Below are 14,002 nucleotides of genomic sequence, written 5' to 3' on the forward strand. Positions count from 1 at the left end.
GTTGGGGCATGACTCCAGAAGGCTCATGTACTTCTCCCAGTACTCACTCAGAGTTTCATCATATTCTTGCCTTATGCACGATATTTTCCTCTTCAATGCACTTGTCTTCGAAGACGGGAAAAACTCGGCTAGGAAAACTGACTTGAAATCAGCCCATGTATTGATAGAGTCGGCTGGCAGGCGCATGAACCAAGTGTAGGCCTCTCCCTTCAGGACAAAAGGCAGGGCTTTCAGTCTGTAATCGTCCTCGCTCGCTCCTGCTGGCCGCCTCTGTGCCTTACAGATTTTGCAGAACTCATTTAAGAATTCGTATGGTCCCTCGTAGCTCTTCCCACAGTACGTCAGTAAGATTGCGATAACGTGGGGTTTCACATCACAGGCGATCTGGCCTGGGGTGACCACTATGGCTTGTGGGGGATCTCCGTCGGCGTGTGCGGTAAGTGTTGCGAGCTCGGGATCGTCCTCACCATGGTCAGCCATCCTCACTAGTGTTCTTACTGGCTGGGGTGGAAGCTCCGGGAGTTGGTACTCTAGCTCCTCTTTTTCTTCGTCGCTACTCGTGCCTGGGTCGGACAGTGCTGTCGACAGGCCAGAACGAGTGGTAACGAGTATTGTTCCTCTGGGAAGTATCCTTGGTCTCCACTGGCCAGGAGCCGAGCCACTTCTCATAAACTGAAAACAAAAAGAAAAGAAAAATTATAAACAGTATGTACACCAAAAAGATCACACACAATAACAGGTATGAACGCCATCCATCCCCGGCAACGGCGCCATTTTGACGGTCAGGTTGTTTCCCTAGTTTTTCGTATGTAATTTGGAGTGTTTCCAACTGATCAGGAAGAGATTCCCGTCCCAGCTGAGTCGTTGGTACGATAACCGGGACCTGGCCTCAAACAAGTTTCCTCAACCCACTTCTACTGGCTAGTATAATGGAGGTAAGGGTCGAATCCCACGAGGATGGACACGTTTTGAGAACTGTGGTGACTTTCCTGGGTGTTTTGGTTAGCTACCACGCTTGGGTTGAGATTTTACCTAGACAGGAATAACTCTACTGACTAGTAGGCGGGAAAATAACAGACATGTGGGAGTGTTCGTGAAAATAGGGGACAAGGTGTATCAGAGACATATGGAAAGTGGACAGTTACTAAAAGGGGAAATTTAGACTACAAGGCATATTTGGTGGCTGGGTGGTTCTCTGACAGGTCTGGGCAGTACATCTGAAAAGTAGGGAACAAAAGCAAAAGTAACTTAAAAGTAAAGTGGTTCAAAATAAAGTTGATTTTGACGTTTTCTTCTTCACCAAGTATTAACAGAATTCAGATAAACACAAACACCATAACTGAACTTCAGATTCACAAATTCAAACTCAAGATCCATCGATTTAAATGCCCAAACTTAAATTAAACAGTGAAACTGCAACTTTACTTCTACTGACTGGCATGCAAGGTGGTAATCACGGCGCAGAAAAGAAACTCATGCATGAAAACTTGACTAAACATAGCATACAACTTCAAATCAACAACTCCCGACAAGAAAACACTTAGCAATTGAAAGCAATAACTAAATCTAACTTTCCTAGGCAAAATGAAGCAAACTCGAACCAAAGTGACATGCGAAATAGAAACTTCATAACGCAAATGTTGGAAAATAACAAAGTACTTCGAAAGAGCAACAGCGATGAGTGTTTGCAAATAACTAGCGATGGAAACAGGTAAACTTTAAACTAAGAAAGCGATAAAGATTGTTTTTGCCACTCCGGGCGATGATACTACTACACTGCTACGATAACTGGCTGGAACGACGGACAGATGACTTCTCCGGCAAACTCTGGACGTCAAGTGACCATGGCTGTGGCGTGGAATGAGAGGTGGGATAATGTTGAATGATGGATCTTCTAGAGAGAATTCTACTAAGTGTAATTTCTGAGCTTCGAACCCCCTCTTTTTCTCTCTCCAAGTAGCTTCTTTTATAGGGAGGCTTGCCCTTGCTTTTAGGGTAGACTTCTCCCGCACTTTGACCTTTATGCCCTTGTCAATGATCATCCCAGCTATCCTCCTTCTCCATCTCGAGCCTTTTATCTGGCATGCATCCTGGTCAGTATCGCACCCTTCTGGCGCCCTTTTCACTTGCGTCACCTGAATCGTTTCCTACTGACTTGGATCCTTCAATCCTGCACACTTAAGCAACTGTTTTGCAGATAATACATGAATTTCACGACATACTGACCAGTAACCAAGGCTTAGAATACGACTTATCAGTCCTCCAAGCGCGATGGGCCATTATACGATGCCCGGTTCAAGTATGGCACGAAAATGATGTCGCAGACATCATGACTGCGTGTCTCATATTGCACAATATGGTAATAGATGATGAAGGCACCGGAAGATGGTGCTAGCACAAGTCACGGTATTGCAACCCCTCCCCTGCAAATGAGTGTACCACGCAGTAATGAATACTTGATTCAGAGCTTCACCAATATGCGGAGGGAAATATCCCATTCACTTGGATTTTACATGACTTTAGAGGGTAGTTTTACTTGGTTTTGATCATATATTGTGTACTTTGAGACATAGTTATAGCACTTCTCTATTATGTTGGTATTTTGACCATTTTGTGAAGAATGTGTAGAAAAATGTACAAAATATGTGGATGTAGAGCTGCTCAATGTTCGAGACAGCTTATCTGGAGATTTTGAAGTCCGATTCGCATGTAATGCATACCATTCTCTTTTTCTTCGAAAGAGCTTCGCGTGGATATCTTAAACGTCTCAATCGGAGTTCGGTAGAAGAAGTTATGGCCGTTTTGCCAAGACTGCGTAGAGCAGTGACATAGCTGGCGACCCGCCAGGGCGACCTGCCAGCAAAAGACGAGAAAAATGTCGTAAGCAACTGGCGACTCGCTAGCTTCAACGCACACCCAACCTGGCGACCCGCCAGCTTCGTTCGACAGTTTATTTTGGGCCCAAAGTCAACCCTAGGTATATATATGCCTAGGAAACGCCTCCAAACATAACCTACACGCCTTCAACCCCAAAAATACTACTCCCTCCGTCCCATAAAAGTTGAGTCGTATTCCTTTTTAGTCCGTCCCAACAAAGTTGAGTCATTTCCTTTTTTAACAAAAGACAAAACATCTAATCACTCTTATTTTATTCCATTATTTACTTTACTCTCTGTTATCTTTCCTACTTTTTTCATCTCTCCTATTTATTTAATATAAATTCTTAATCTCTGTGCCCAAAAGTTTTGTCTCAACTTTTATGGGACGGAGGGAGTACTTTTCACCTAGGAAGAAGAGAAGAACGAGCAGAAGACGAGTATTCATCGCAAGATTAAAGACGAAGCCTCCAATCCGCCCAATCCAATTCTAGGAGTTTCTACTTTTAGTTTTATTCTTGTTCAAACAATGTTTTTGAATATTTCTTTGAATATTTCTATGACTTTTGTGATGAACACGAGTAGCTAAATCCTTCGTAGAGTTCTACGGGGGATACAATGATTCTTATGTTTAATTGATTTCCTTTTTCTATGCCTTGACTCATGTGGTTATTTTGACTTCTCTTGTGTTTATACATTTATTTGACTGATTACCTTATAAATGCATGTGGATATTACTACAATACCTGGGAAGTGAGTAGTTTAATTTGAAAGAAGAGAAGTCGACGTCTTTGCCAATATAATCAACAGATTTGAGCCTTTGAATGAAGCTAAGTATCTTAGGAGCTATTAGGAGTTGTTGACTTAGTTCTAGGAAGGAGACTTCGGTTCTAGGTAGCAATCTACAAATTATATGCTTTGAGAAAAGATATAGTTTTACCTTAGTGATAGCTTAATAACCCTTGAGACCCTTTGTTGGCATAGTCAGGAAGTTAGTTGAGCATAAGATAGTTGTTATCGATCCCGTAGGATTCTACCTTCTCATCCTTGATCTACATCCGTTTTCTTATTTGCTTTTAGTTCTCTAGTTGTTTTTAATTGTTTTTACCTTGCTTTTAAATATATTTAGAAAAACCAAAATTCCGATTCATCTAGATAGTAGTTGAGGTTGGTTCGTGGTAATTAGGTTGACACTCATTGTCTCTGTGGATACGATACTCTTTGCTTACTATTTGCTACATTAGCCTCGTACACTTGCGGGTATACTTGTGTTAAAAATAAGTTGAGTCAATGCCCAAGAGGGCCACCACTGTGGACACTCTTAAAACTCATGTCAAGTCAATCGGTACCAATTAATGTGGGACGGAGGGGGTAATAGTTCAAAAAATTAATGTAATATATGTAATCAAGAATTAATAAATCCTAATGAATTAATAAATCCAAACTAAAACTAATAAAGAAAAGCTCATTGAAGATGTTTTGAACAATGCAAAAACTTAATTAGGTTAAAAAAAGCTTAGGAAAGAAAGAGTAAGGTCGAGCCTTCGACTATAGAAGATGAACGTTAGTGAAGCAATTTAGTCTATGCATGTCTTATTTAATAATGAAAGAGACGTAGACTTATTCAACCACTTGGCACATGAATCCATCGGGTAGTGATAAAATGCAATATCTGTATATTGTACAAACTCTAAACTATTATCTGAATCGTTAGAAAATATTAATAGATGATAAAATAACAGCAATAAAAAATGTCAACACTATATCAATATAATAAATTAATTTTATAATAAATGTAAGATTCAGTGCGAAAATTAGTAAAAAGAAAAATAGGTATAACAAATATTGAGGGACAAAGAAACAAAAAGTAGTGATAACTAATAACGGACGCATAGAGTAATTATAGTATAATAACAACTACTATATTTATTAGTTCTATCCGCATTTTTAAATTTGTCCCAACACTTTTATTATATATATTTGGATAAGATATCATTGAGCACACGTGATAAGGATGGAAAGAAAGTTGAAACTTGATAAGCGTCTTTATATCCATGTCAGACTTGTCGGTAGGAATTGAAAAGAAGGAGCTCCGATGGCCGGAAAGAGACCTCATGTGCTGGCCGTTTCATTCCCTGCTCAAGGCCACGAGAAGCCGCTCATGAGCCTCTGTCGCCAAATAGCCAAACACGGCATTAAAGTCACCTTTGTCAATGCCGAGTCTATTCATCACAAACACGTGAATATTTTTTATAAAAGTGGTTTAATTTATAATTAATTTTATTAGGTGGCATTTGGTTGCCATGAATAATAATCATGAGACTATCCATATAGAATTAAGTTGTGGGATTATTTTAGTTGGAAAGGGAGGCTACGACTAATTATCATGAAACTATCCATCTAGGATTAAGTTTTAGGGTTCAATCTTACGAACCAGACATAATATATATTTAATCATGGGATTTAATCTTGGTATCCGAACACCCCCTTAGTTAACTAGTTTAGTTGGATGTGAGTCATTTATGTTGTTGCATTTGTAAAAAATTAATTAGTTTGGTACACCACCTCATAATCTCGTTTTGGTACGATAGATCCACTCTATCAGAAACATGACCAGAATGGAGAGAAATAGGTGGATGAAATTTGGCACGTACTTTTTATTTGTGTACATTTAATGCAATAGAATATAGAAATGAAATTATGGCATTACTTTTTATTTGTGTATATTTTCAATTATATATATTTTTTTAATAAGAAAGAGAAAATTATAACCGTAAAATTTGAAACAATTCTAACAAAGTGTTGTATGATTATATTATTTTTTACTTGCTAAAAGATGATGACTATATATAGTAAATTACTCCCTCTGTCCCAAGAAAGATGACCTCTTTCTTGAGCGGCACAAGATTTTATGCAAATTTAATTTTTGTGTTGAGAAGAGAGAGTAAAGTAAGAGAGAGGGAATAAAGTAGAGATAAAGGTGTTTCCATTTTAAGTAATGGGTCATCTTAGTTAGGACAAACTAAAAAAGAAAGTGGGTCATCTTCAATGGGAAGGGGAGAGTATTATTATATCATGTATATATAAGTATGTATCTGCTATATGTAGGAGGCAAAAAGATATTGATAATTTTTGTATTTAATATACAATATTCAGCAAAAGTGATTTAGTGAATATTTTTTTATAAAAGTGGTTTAATTTGAAATTAATTTTATTAGTTGACTAATTTAGTTGGACATGGGTCATTTATGTTGTTGCATTTATCAAAAATTAATTGGTTTGGCACACCACCTCATATTGTCATTTTAGTACGATAGATTCACTCTATAAGAATAGAGAGAAATAGGTGGTTGAGAATTTGGCACGTAATCCTCTTAAACCACATTATGCATCTTAACATCGATGTCCGACTAGGAATTGAAATTTGAATAGGTGGTAGGAATTGAAAAGAAATAGCTCCGATGGCCGGCAAGAGAGCTCATGTGTTGGCCGTTGCATTTCCTGCTCAAGGCCACGTGAAGCCGCTCATGAGCCTCTGTTGCCTAATAGCCAAACACGGCATTAAAGTTACCTTTGTCAATGCCGAGTCTATTCATCGCAAAATACTTTCCGCATCTCCTCAACAAGATGAAGATGAAGATGATTCCGACCACAACTTAGTGATGGAAACTATCCCTCTTAAAGATGGTAATCGAGAGAGGCGAGATTCATAGGGCTAAACATATTGATAGAGAGTTTCGGGAGTAGAAGATTGTTGTATTTCTCTGTTATATTTTACAATGTAATTCCTCACCTCATTATATAGGTGTGAATATGAGCTAAGTATGGAAACACAATTAATTGTAATCAATCTATTCTAGGACAATATGTAATTGAATCAATCCTAGTCAATCAATTATTCTATGCAATCAATCTTCAATCTTCTCTCCATTTGATATGTTTTGACACTCCCCCTCAAGTTGAGCAATGGTATCTCCGATGCTTAACTTGCTCAGTATCTCTTTGAATACCTTTGGGTGAACTGCTTTGGTTAGTATGTCTGTCAGTTGTTCCTCGGATCGGACGAAAGGGAACTCAATAATGCCTCCTTCTAGCTTTTCTTTGATGAAATGCCGATCAACTTCCACGTGCTTCGTTCTGTCGTGTTGCACTGGATTTTCTGAGATACTGATGGTCGCCTTGTTGTCACATAATAGTTGACTTTTCCGAGTAGGTGGAAAACCAATTTATGTGAGTAATCTCCTTAGCCATAGGATTTCCGTGAGTCCACTTTTCATTCCTCGAAACTCCGCCTCGGCGCTTGACAAAGCTACAACCTTTTGTTTCTTACTCCTCCAAGTAACCAAGTTGCCCCCAATGAAGGTAAAGTATCCCCCTGTAGATCTTCTATCCACTGGATTACTTGCCCAGTCAGCATCAGTGTATCCATCAATCTCCAGGTCTCCTCTCTTGGCTAAAAATACTCCATAGCCTACTGTACCCTTTAGATATCGCACAATCCTCAACGCGGCCTCCATATGATTAGCTTGAGGTCGGTGCATGAACTGACTCACTACGCCAACTGCATACGTGATGTCAGGTCTGGTATGTGAGAGATAGATGAGTTTTCCGACAAGTCGCTGATACCTCTCTCTATCTGCGAGATCAGCTTCTTCTTCTATTTTTAAGCCATGGTTGGGAATCATTGGAGTGTTTGCAGGTTTGCACTCAATGAGACCAGTTTCTGCCAACAAGTCTAGCACATACTTCCTTTGTCTTAGGAATATCCCGTGTCTGGATCTCAACACTTCTATCCCTAGGAAGTATTTCAATGCTCCAAGATCTTTCATCTCAAATTCTTTAAATAAATTTTCCTTCAACTTCTGGATTTCTTCTACGTCGTCTCCAGTAATGATCATGTCATCAACATAAATAATCAGACACGTTACCTTGTCGTCTCTCCTTTTAGTGAAGAGCGTGTGGTCGGACTGACTTTGTTTGAATCCATGTTTGAACATTGCTTGGCAGAACCTTCCGAACCAGATCCGTGGAGACTGCTTCAAACCATACAAAGTTTTTCGTAGTCGGCAAACTTCTCCTCCTCCAAATTCTTCAGAGAATCCTGGTGGAACTTCCATATACACCTCTTTGTTTTGCTCTAACTCTCCATGGAGGAAGGCGTTGGTAACATCGAACTGATGTAGTGGCCAGTCTTTGCATACTGCCACAGACAATAAGGCCCGTACTGTATCCATTTTAGTAACTGGGGAAAAAGTTTCCTCATAATCTACTCCATACACCTGGGTGTATCCTTTTGCCACAAGTCTCGCCTTATATCTCTCGATTAAACCATCTGCTCTTCTTTTTATGGTGAATATCCATCTACGTCCAACTGGCTTCTTTCCTTCAGGCAATGCGCATTTCTCCCATGTGCCATTTTTGACGAGGGCATCTATCTCCTTTTTCATGGCTTCTCTCCAATGTTTGTGCTTTCTTGCCTCCTCAAATGATTGTGGGATTTCTTCCTCCTCATATAGGGCAGCTTCGAAGGCCCGTGCCATTTTAGAAAGATGACCTTGGGCAATGTTTGACACTCCATATTTCGCCTTCCTTCCTTTCCAGTCTGGCGAGTATCTTTTAGGAGGAATTCCTCACGTACTCCTGTGAGGCAACTCAAATGGTTCTCCTGTATTTACCCTTCTTCCACTGGTTCCACATTCTTCATTATTGCCCCTATCAAGGTTAGTGCATTCTGAAGGCATATTATCAAAATCTGAACTGTTTACCTCAGGAATCGAAGCCGGGGTTGACGGCCGGACAATGTCACTTTGTTCTTCGTTCTGTACTGCAGGACTTGACGGCCCGGCGGTGCCACTAACTTCCTCAGGTGGACCAACGTCTGTGACAGGACTTGGATGTGACTCTCCCCCTGTCTGGTGTTCCCTTGGATGTGGCTCTCCCCCTAAGTGGTGGTCCCCAATATCTGGTAGCCAATCTAGGAGGTCATTGTTTTGACTATCGTCTAAAGGTGTCTCCCCCTGACTACTAGATCGGCTGTAAAAGTATTCTCCCTCCACAAAATCACAATTCATGGTGGTGTGCATTCTACGGGTTGTTGGATCATAACACCTGTAGCCTTTTTGATTTTTTCCATAGCCAAGGAAGACACATTTGAGGGCACAGGGATCAAATTTGTAGCGTTCGTGCTTCGGTATGTGAACAAAGACAGAACAACCGAACACCCTAGGCTCAAGGGATAAGGAGGATGGGATTTCAAAGTGGTTGGAAAAAGTATCCATAGGTGTTTTAAAGTTAAGGATTCCAGTGGGTAGACGATTCATAAGGTATACTGCGGTGGCTATAGCATCGGGCCAAAAAGAGTTTGGTACTTTAGATTCAATTAGGAGGGCTCGGGTAATCTCAAGGATATATCGGTTCTTTCTTTCGGCTACCTCATTTTGTTCCGGAGTGTAAGCACATGAGGGTTGATGGACTAAACCCTTTTTTCTAAAAAATTCTTGCATATTTTTATTGATAAACTCCCCCCCCATTGTCAGATCTAAGAATTTAGATGCTATGATTATACTGAGTTTGAATTAGTTCGTAGAAATCAACGAATTTATCAAAAACTTCATGCTTATTCTTCAATAAAAAGCACAAAGTATCGAAAACCTTGACCCCCAGTGACGGGAGCTGGGCCCCAAACATCAGAATGTACTAAAGCAAAAGGAGATTTCATTCGTGTATTGTTCAACTTGAAGGAATGTCTATGGTTTTTGGCCAACACACAAGTATCACAATGAAAAGAGTTTATAGAAGTAACTAAGTCAGGAAAAAGTAGGCGAAAATATCCTAAAGATGGGTGCCCTAACCGACGATGCCAAAGCCAAGCCTGCCTGTCTGTCGGTCCGGGAGTTAGTATCATCGCAGCACTCTGTTGGGTTATCTCGTCCACGTAGTACAGTCCGCTTCGCTCAGTGTCACGCCCAACTATCGTCCCCGTCTTGATATCCTATAACATGCAAAATTGAGGTTGCATTAGTAATTTGCAGTTCAACTCCTTGGTCACATGACTGATAGATAAGAGTTTATGTGACAATGAAGGGACATAAAGACAATTAGATAGACATAGAGTGGGTGAAATGTTTATCGTGCCCGCCCCCATGACTGGTGCTAGGTCCCCACTGGCGGTCTGGACATGAGATTTATTTGACGTGGAGATGGATACAAAATCTGAGGCTTCAAAGGAAATTGTATCTGTTGCCCCACAATCAAAGATCCAGTGAGGGTCTTTTAGGCCGGTTCTTGATGTAGAGGAGCATGCTAAGGCATCAAAGGAGTTTTGACATGGTATACTAGGTTGAAATGTGATAATTGTGGAAGGTTGGGGGTTAATATGTAAAGTCTTGGCCATGTGGGGGTTCTCATGATATTTTCCGAAAAAAGGGGGTGTATGATGTGGTTTTGATATAGGGTGGGGGTTTTGTGGGAATTTCTGAGAGTTGAGGGGTGGTTTGTGAGAGTAGGCCGATTTTATGGGGTCGGTTTGTGATATCTCCGAATTGGGTGTATTTAGGGCAAATTCTCCCCCAAATTGAAGAACCCTAGCCGCCGCTTCTCCTTCTTCTCCATGAACCCTAGCCACCATGGGGACCTTCTCCACCGTGATTTCATTCTCTCCGGAGGCGTTGGTCGCCGGTATCTCACCTTCTGACCATACTCTCGCCATTGACACCGACGCCATGGTTGGTTTCTCCTCTGGCCGATTCTCCCCTCCGTCTGTAGCTGACGAGCCGACGCCGCCCGCCGGTTTCTCGGCGTAGGTGGCTCGGTCTACGGCGACTGCCGCCGATGCCCTACTGCCTCCAATGCTCCGGTTCGCGTTTCGGGCCTGGCGGGCCTTCTTCATCTCCTCCCACCACTCCGGGAATCCATGGATGTGAAAACATGTCTCTTTGGTGTGTTTCTTGCCTCCACAATGGTTGCACACCAATTTGCTTTTATCATCGTCCTTTCGGAAATTAGGGTTCCTCGGCGGCGGTGGTTGGTGATTTTGTGTTCGATTTCTGTCGAACACTGTGAGTCCCACTCCGATTCCAGACTCCTTGGGTTCTGGATTTAGCAGCTTTTCATTAACGGCCTCTCGCCTGACCAGTCTGTATGCTTTCCTCGCCGTTAGGATTGGATCCATATTTAGGATCTCTCGTTTGATTTTGTCGTATCGGTGGTCATCTAATGCCCATATGAATTGATACAACCTGTGTCTCTGTGTGTGTTGGTTGTATTTTTCGATGCTGGACGGAGTGTCCATTGGATTTGGATCCTTGGTATCAATGGAGATCCATAAATCTTGGAATTTCTGCCATAGGTTTTCCAGTGATAAGTTTCCTTGTTTTAAACTGTATGCTTGTTTTATGAGACATGCTTATTCTCATGAATTCAGCGAATTGTTCTGTCGAAAGGGTTATGGATTGGTTGGTTTTTGGAGGGGTATCTGGTTCAGAATCTGACATCTTGTCGGTTGTATTTGTGCAGGGATCAAAAGGCCGGGAAAGGTACTCGAGACGGTGATGATATTTTTCTGAGTCTCAAGCCCGAATAAACCTGCTCTGATACCATCTTAAAGATGGTAATCGAGAGAGGCGAGATTCATAGGGCTAAACATATTGATAGAGAGTTTTGGGAGTAGAAGATTGTTGTATTTCTCTGTTATATTTTACAATGTAATTTCTCACCTCATTATATAGGTGTGAATATGAGCTAAGTATGGAAACACAATTAATTGTAATCAATCTATTATAGGACAATATGTAATTGAATCAATCCTAGTCAATCAATTATTCTCTGCAATCAATCTTCAATCTTCTCTCCATTTGATATGTTTTGACATCCCTGACGGTCTCACTCCTGAAGACGGTCCAAACCGCCTCTTTACGCTGCTCGAGACTCTCCGAAAAACAATGCCACAAAACTTAACAGAATTGATTCAAAGGATCAACACCTCCAATCCTAACGAGAAGGTTACCTGTCTCATTGCTGACATCGCAATTTCATGGATTTTCGAAATTGCAGACAAGATGGGAGCCAAGCCTGTCGCCTTTGCCTCACCTTCCGTCGCCAGCTTGGCCTTCAAGCTTCACACTCCGAAACTCTTTGAGCAAGGAATTCTTAATGAAAATGGTAATAATTAATCATCCCTTTTGGTTAATTTTTTTTTATCACTATTATTACTATCTTGTGTGAATAATATCTTGGCACTTAACTCAAAGTAGACAATGTCAAGTCGACGATATATCCTAACAAATTAAATGCAGGATATCTCCAAAATGGGGTTGTAGTTGCTCTTTCAAATGATATACCTGCTTGGAGGAATGGAGAGTTTCTATGGAGTTTCTCTAGAGACCCGGAAAGAGAAAAGGTCTTCTTCGAATTTACAACCAAAGGATTCAAAGACGCTAATAAAGCAAAGTGGTGGCTTTGCAACTCTTGTCATGAGCTCGAACCTGCAGCTACAGAGTTGGTCCCTAACGTCTTGCCAGTCTGGCCCTTAAATTTACTGGACTCCAACAATGTCGAATCCACCAATTTCTTCTCTGAAGATTCATCCTGTTTACGCTGGCTGGATACCCAACCGGATGGATCTGTGGTGTATGTTTCTTTCGGAAGCTCTGGAGTTTTCTCTCAGCAGCAGTTGGATGAGTTGGCTCTCGGGCTCGAGCTATCGGGCCGGCCTTTTCTATGGGTCGTCCGGCCTGACCTCGCCAATGGGTCGCGAGTCGTGTACCCTCCTGGGTTCGGGACTGGGCTCGGGAAGATTGTGGAATGGGCACCTCAAAAAGAGTCCTATCACATCTGTCCATTGGTTGTTTCGTGTCTTACTGCGGATGGAACTCGACTACCGAAGGCGTCACCAATGGGGTCCCTTTCCTATGTTGGCCCTATTTTGCTGACCAGTTCCATAATGAGAGGTACATTTGTGAAAAGTGGGGGATTGGATTGAATATTGATTTTGATGAACAGGGGATTAGATCAAGATATGAAATCAAGAACAAAATTGACATGCTGTTGACTGATAATAAGTTTAAGGAAAATGCACTGAAGCTGAAGGAAATGTGTGGTAAGAGTGTTGCGGATGGTGGAACGTCTTGCAACAATTTGAAGAAGTTTATTGATCATCTTCATAGGAGATGAATGGTATGGTTTTGACTTATTCCGTAAGTTTGTGTGTTCACGGCTATGTAATTGTTTCTGTTATGTACTAGTACTATTTTTTATGAAATGAAAATGATAAGGTTTTTTACTTATCAAAGAGATTACTACATAACATAAGAGTGTTTAATTTGATGAATGAAATCGATAAGCTTTTTATAGTGTCTGTTCTTGAATTGCAACAACATTTAAATATCAATTTACCATTGTGATCAATTGCATGAGTGTTATGCACACCAGATCATGCAAACATAACATTCAATTATAGTTGCACTTTATAAATTATTACTCCATCTACACCATTGGTTAAAAATGCTATAGCTTGTCCCACAACATAGTACACATTTCATTATTTTGAAGTACCCTAAATAATTGTATTGTAGAAAACGTGAGGTAGTCGAGGGCTTTAGGCCTTTTAATTTGATCAATAATTTTGGCCTTCTCACCTGGTGTGACCTTTAAATATTTTATGTGAGGTGTTTCGATAATACAACATAAATTAATCTTCACTCCTTCTCTAGCTCTCTACATTTTTGTCACGACCGCCTTTTCTAGGGTCAATAAATACGGGAGATCGCGACCAATTGGACTTTAAGAAAGAAGAATTGTTTAGGATTTCAATAAAGAGTTTGACAAAGATAATTAATATTCAAATGTCGAGGGAAAAATCAGAGTAAATGCTTAGGTTTTTAAATCCAAGGTCAACAATTATCATCATTTATAATTCAAGAGAAAAAGAGTTCATAACATAGTTGTGAAAAATTGTATTATCTCAGCGAAAGCATCCAAGAGTAAGAGTGTCGCCGTATATGAAGACACGACGACCCTCGGAGTTCAAAATAAAATCCAACAATAATTCAGGTTCGACTCAACACCACCTCAAGCTCGTCGCCGCTCAACCTGCACATAAGAAAAACATATGCAAGGCTGAGTACAAT

At 40.6% G+C, this 14,002-nt stretch overlaps 2 pseudogenes across 1 annotated transcript; both read left to right on the forward strand.

The window, feature by feature from the left end:
- The first annotated feature begins 6,334 nt into the window (after window positions 1–6,334).
- Window positions 6,335–13,164, forward strand: LOC148931007 (UDP-glycosyltransferase 83A1-like; annotated as a pseudogene). Its single transcript, XR_016136721.1, has 3 exons — window positions 6,335–6,547; window positions 11,744–12,035; window positions 12,170–13,164. The product of XR_016136721.1 is annotated as a UDP-glycosyltransferase 83A1-like (transcript).
- Window positions 6,843–7,543, forward strand: LOC148931008 (uncharacterized; annotated as a pseudogene).
- Window positions 13,165–14,002: the final 838 nt, after the last annotated feature.

The sequence above is a fragment of the Salvia hispanica genome, chromosome 3 (assembly GCF_029641045.1).
Source record: "Salvia hispanica isolate PSC_SH4W2 chromosome 3, Shi_PSC_v1, whole genome shotgun sequence".
Classification (NCBI taxonomy): domain Eukaryota; kingdom Viridiplantae; phylum Streptophyta; class Magnoliopsida; order Lamiales; family Lamiaceae; genus Salvia; species Salvia hispanica.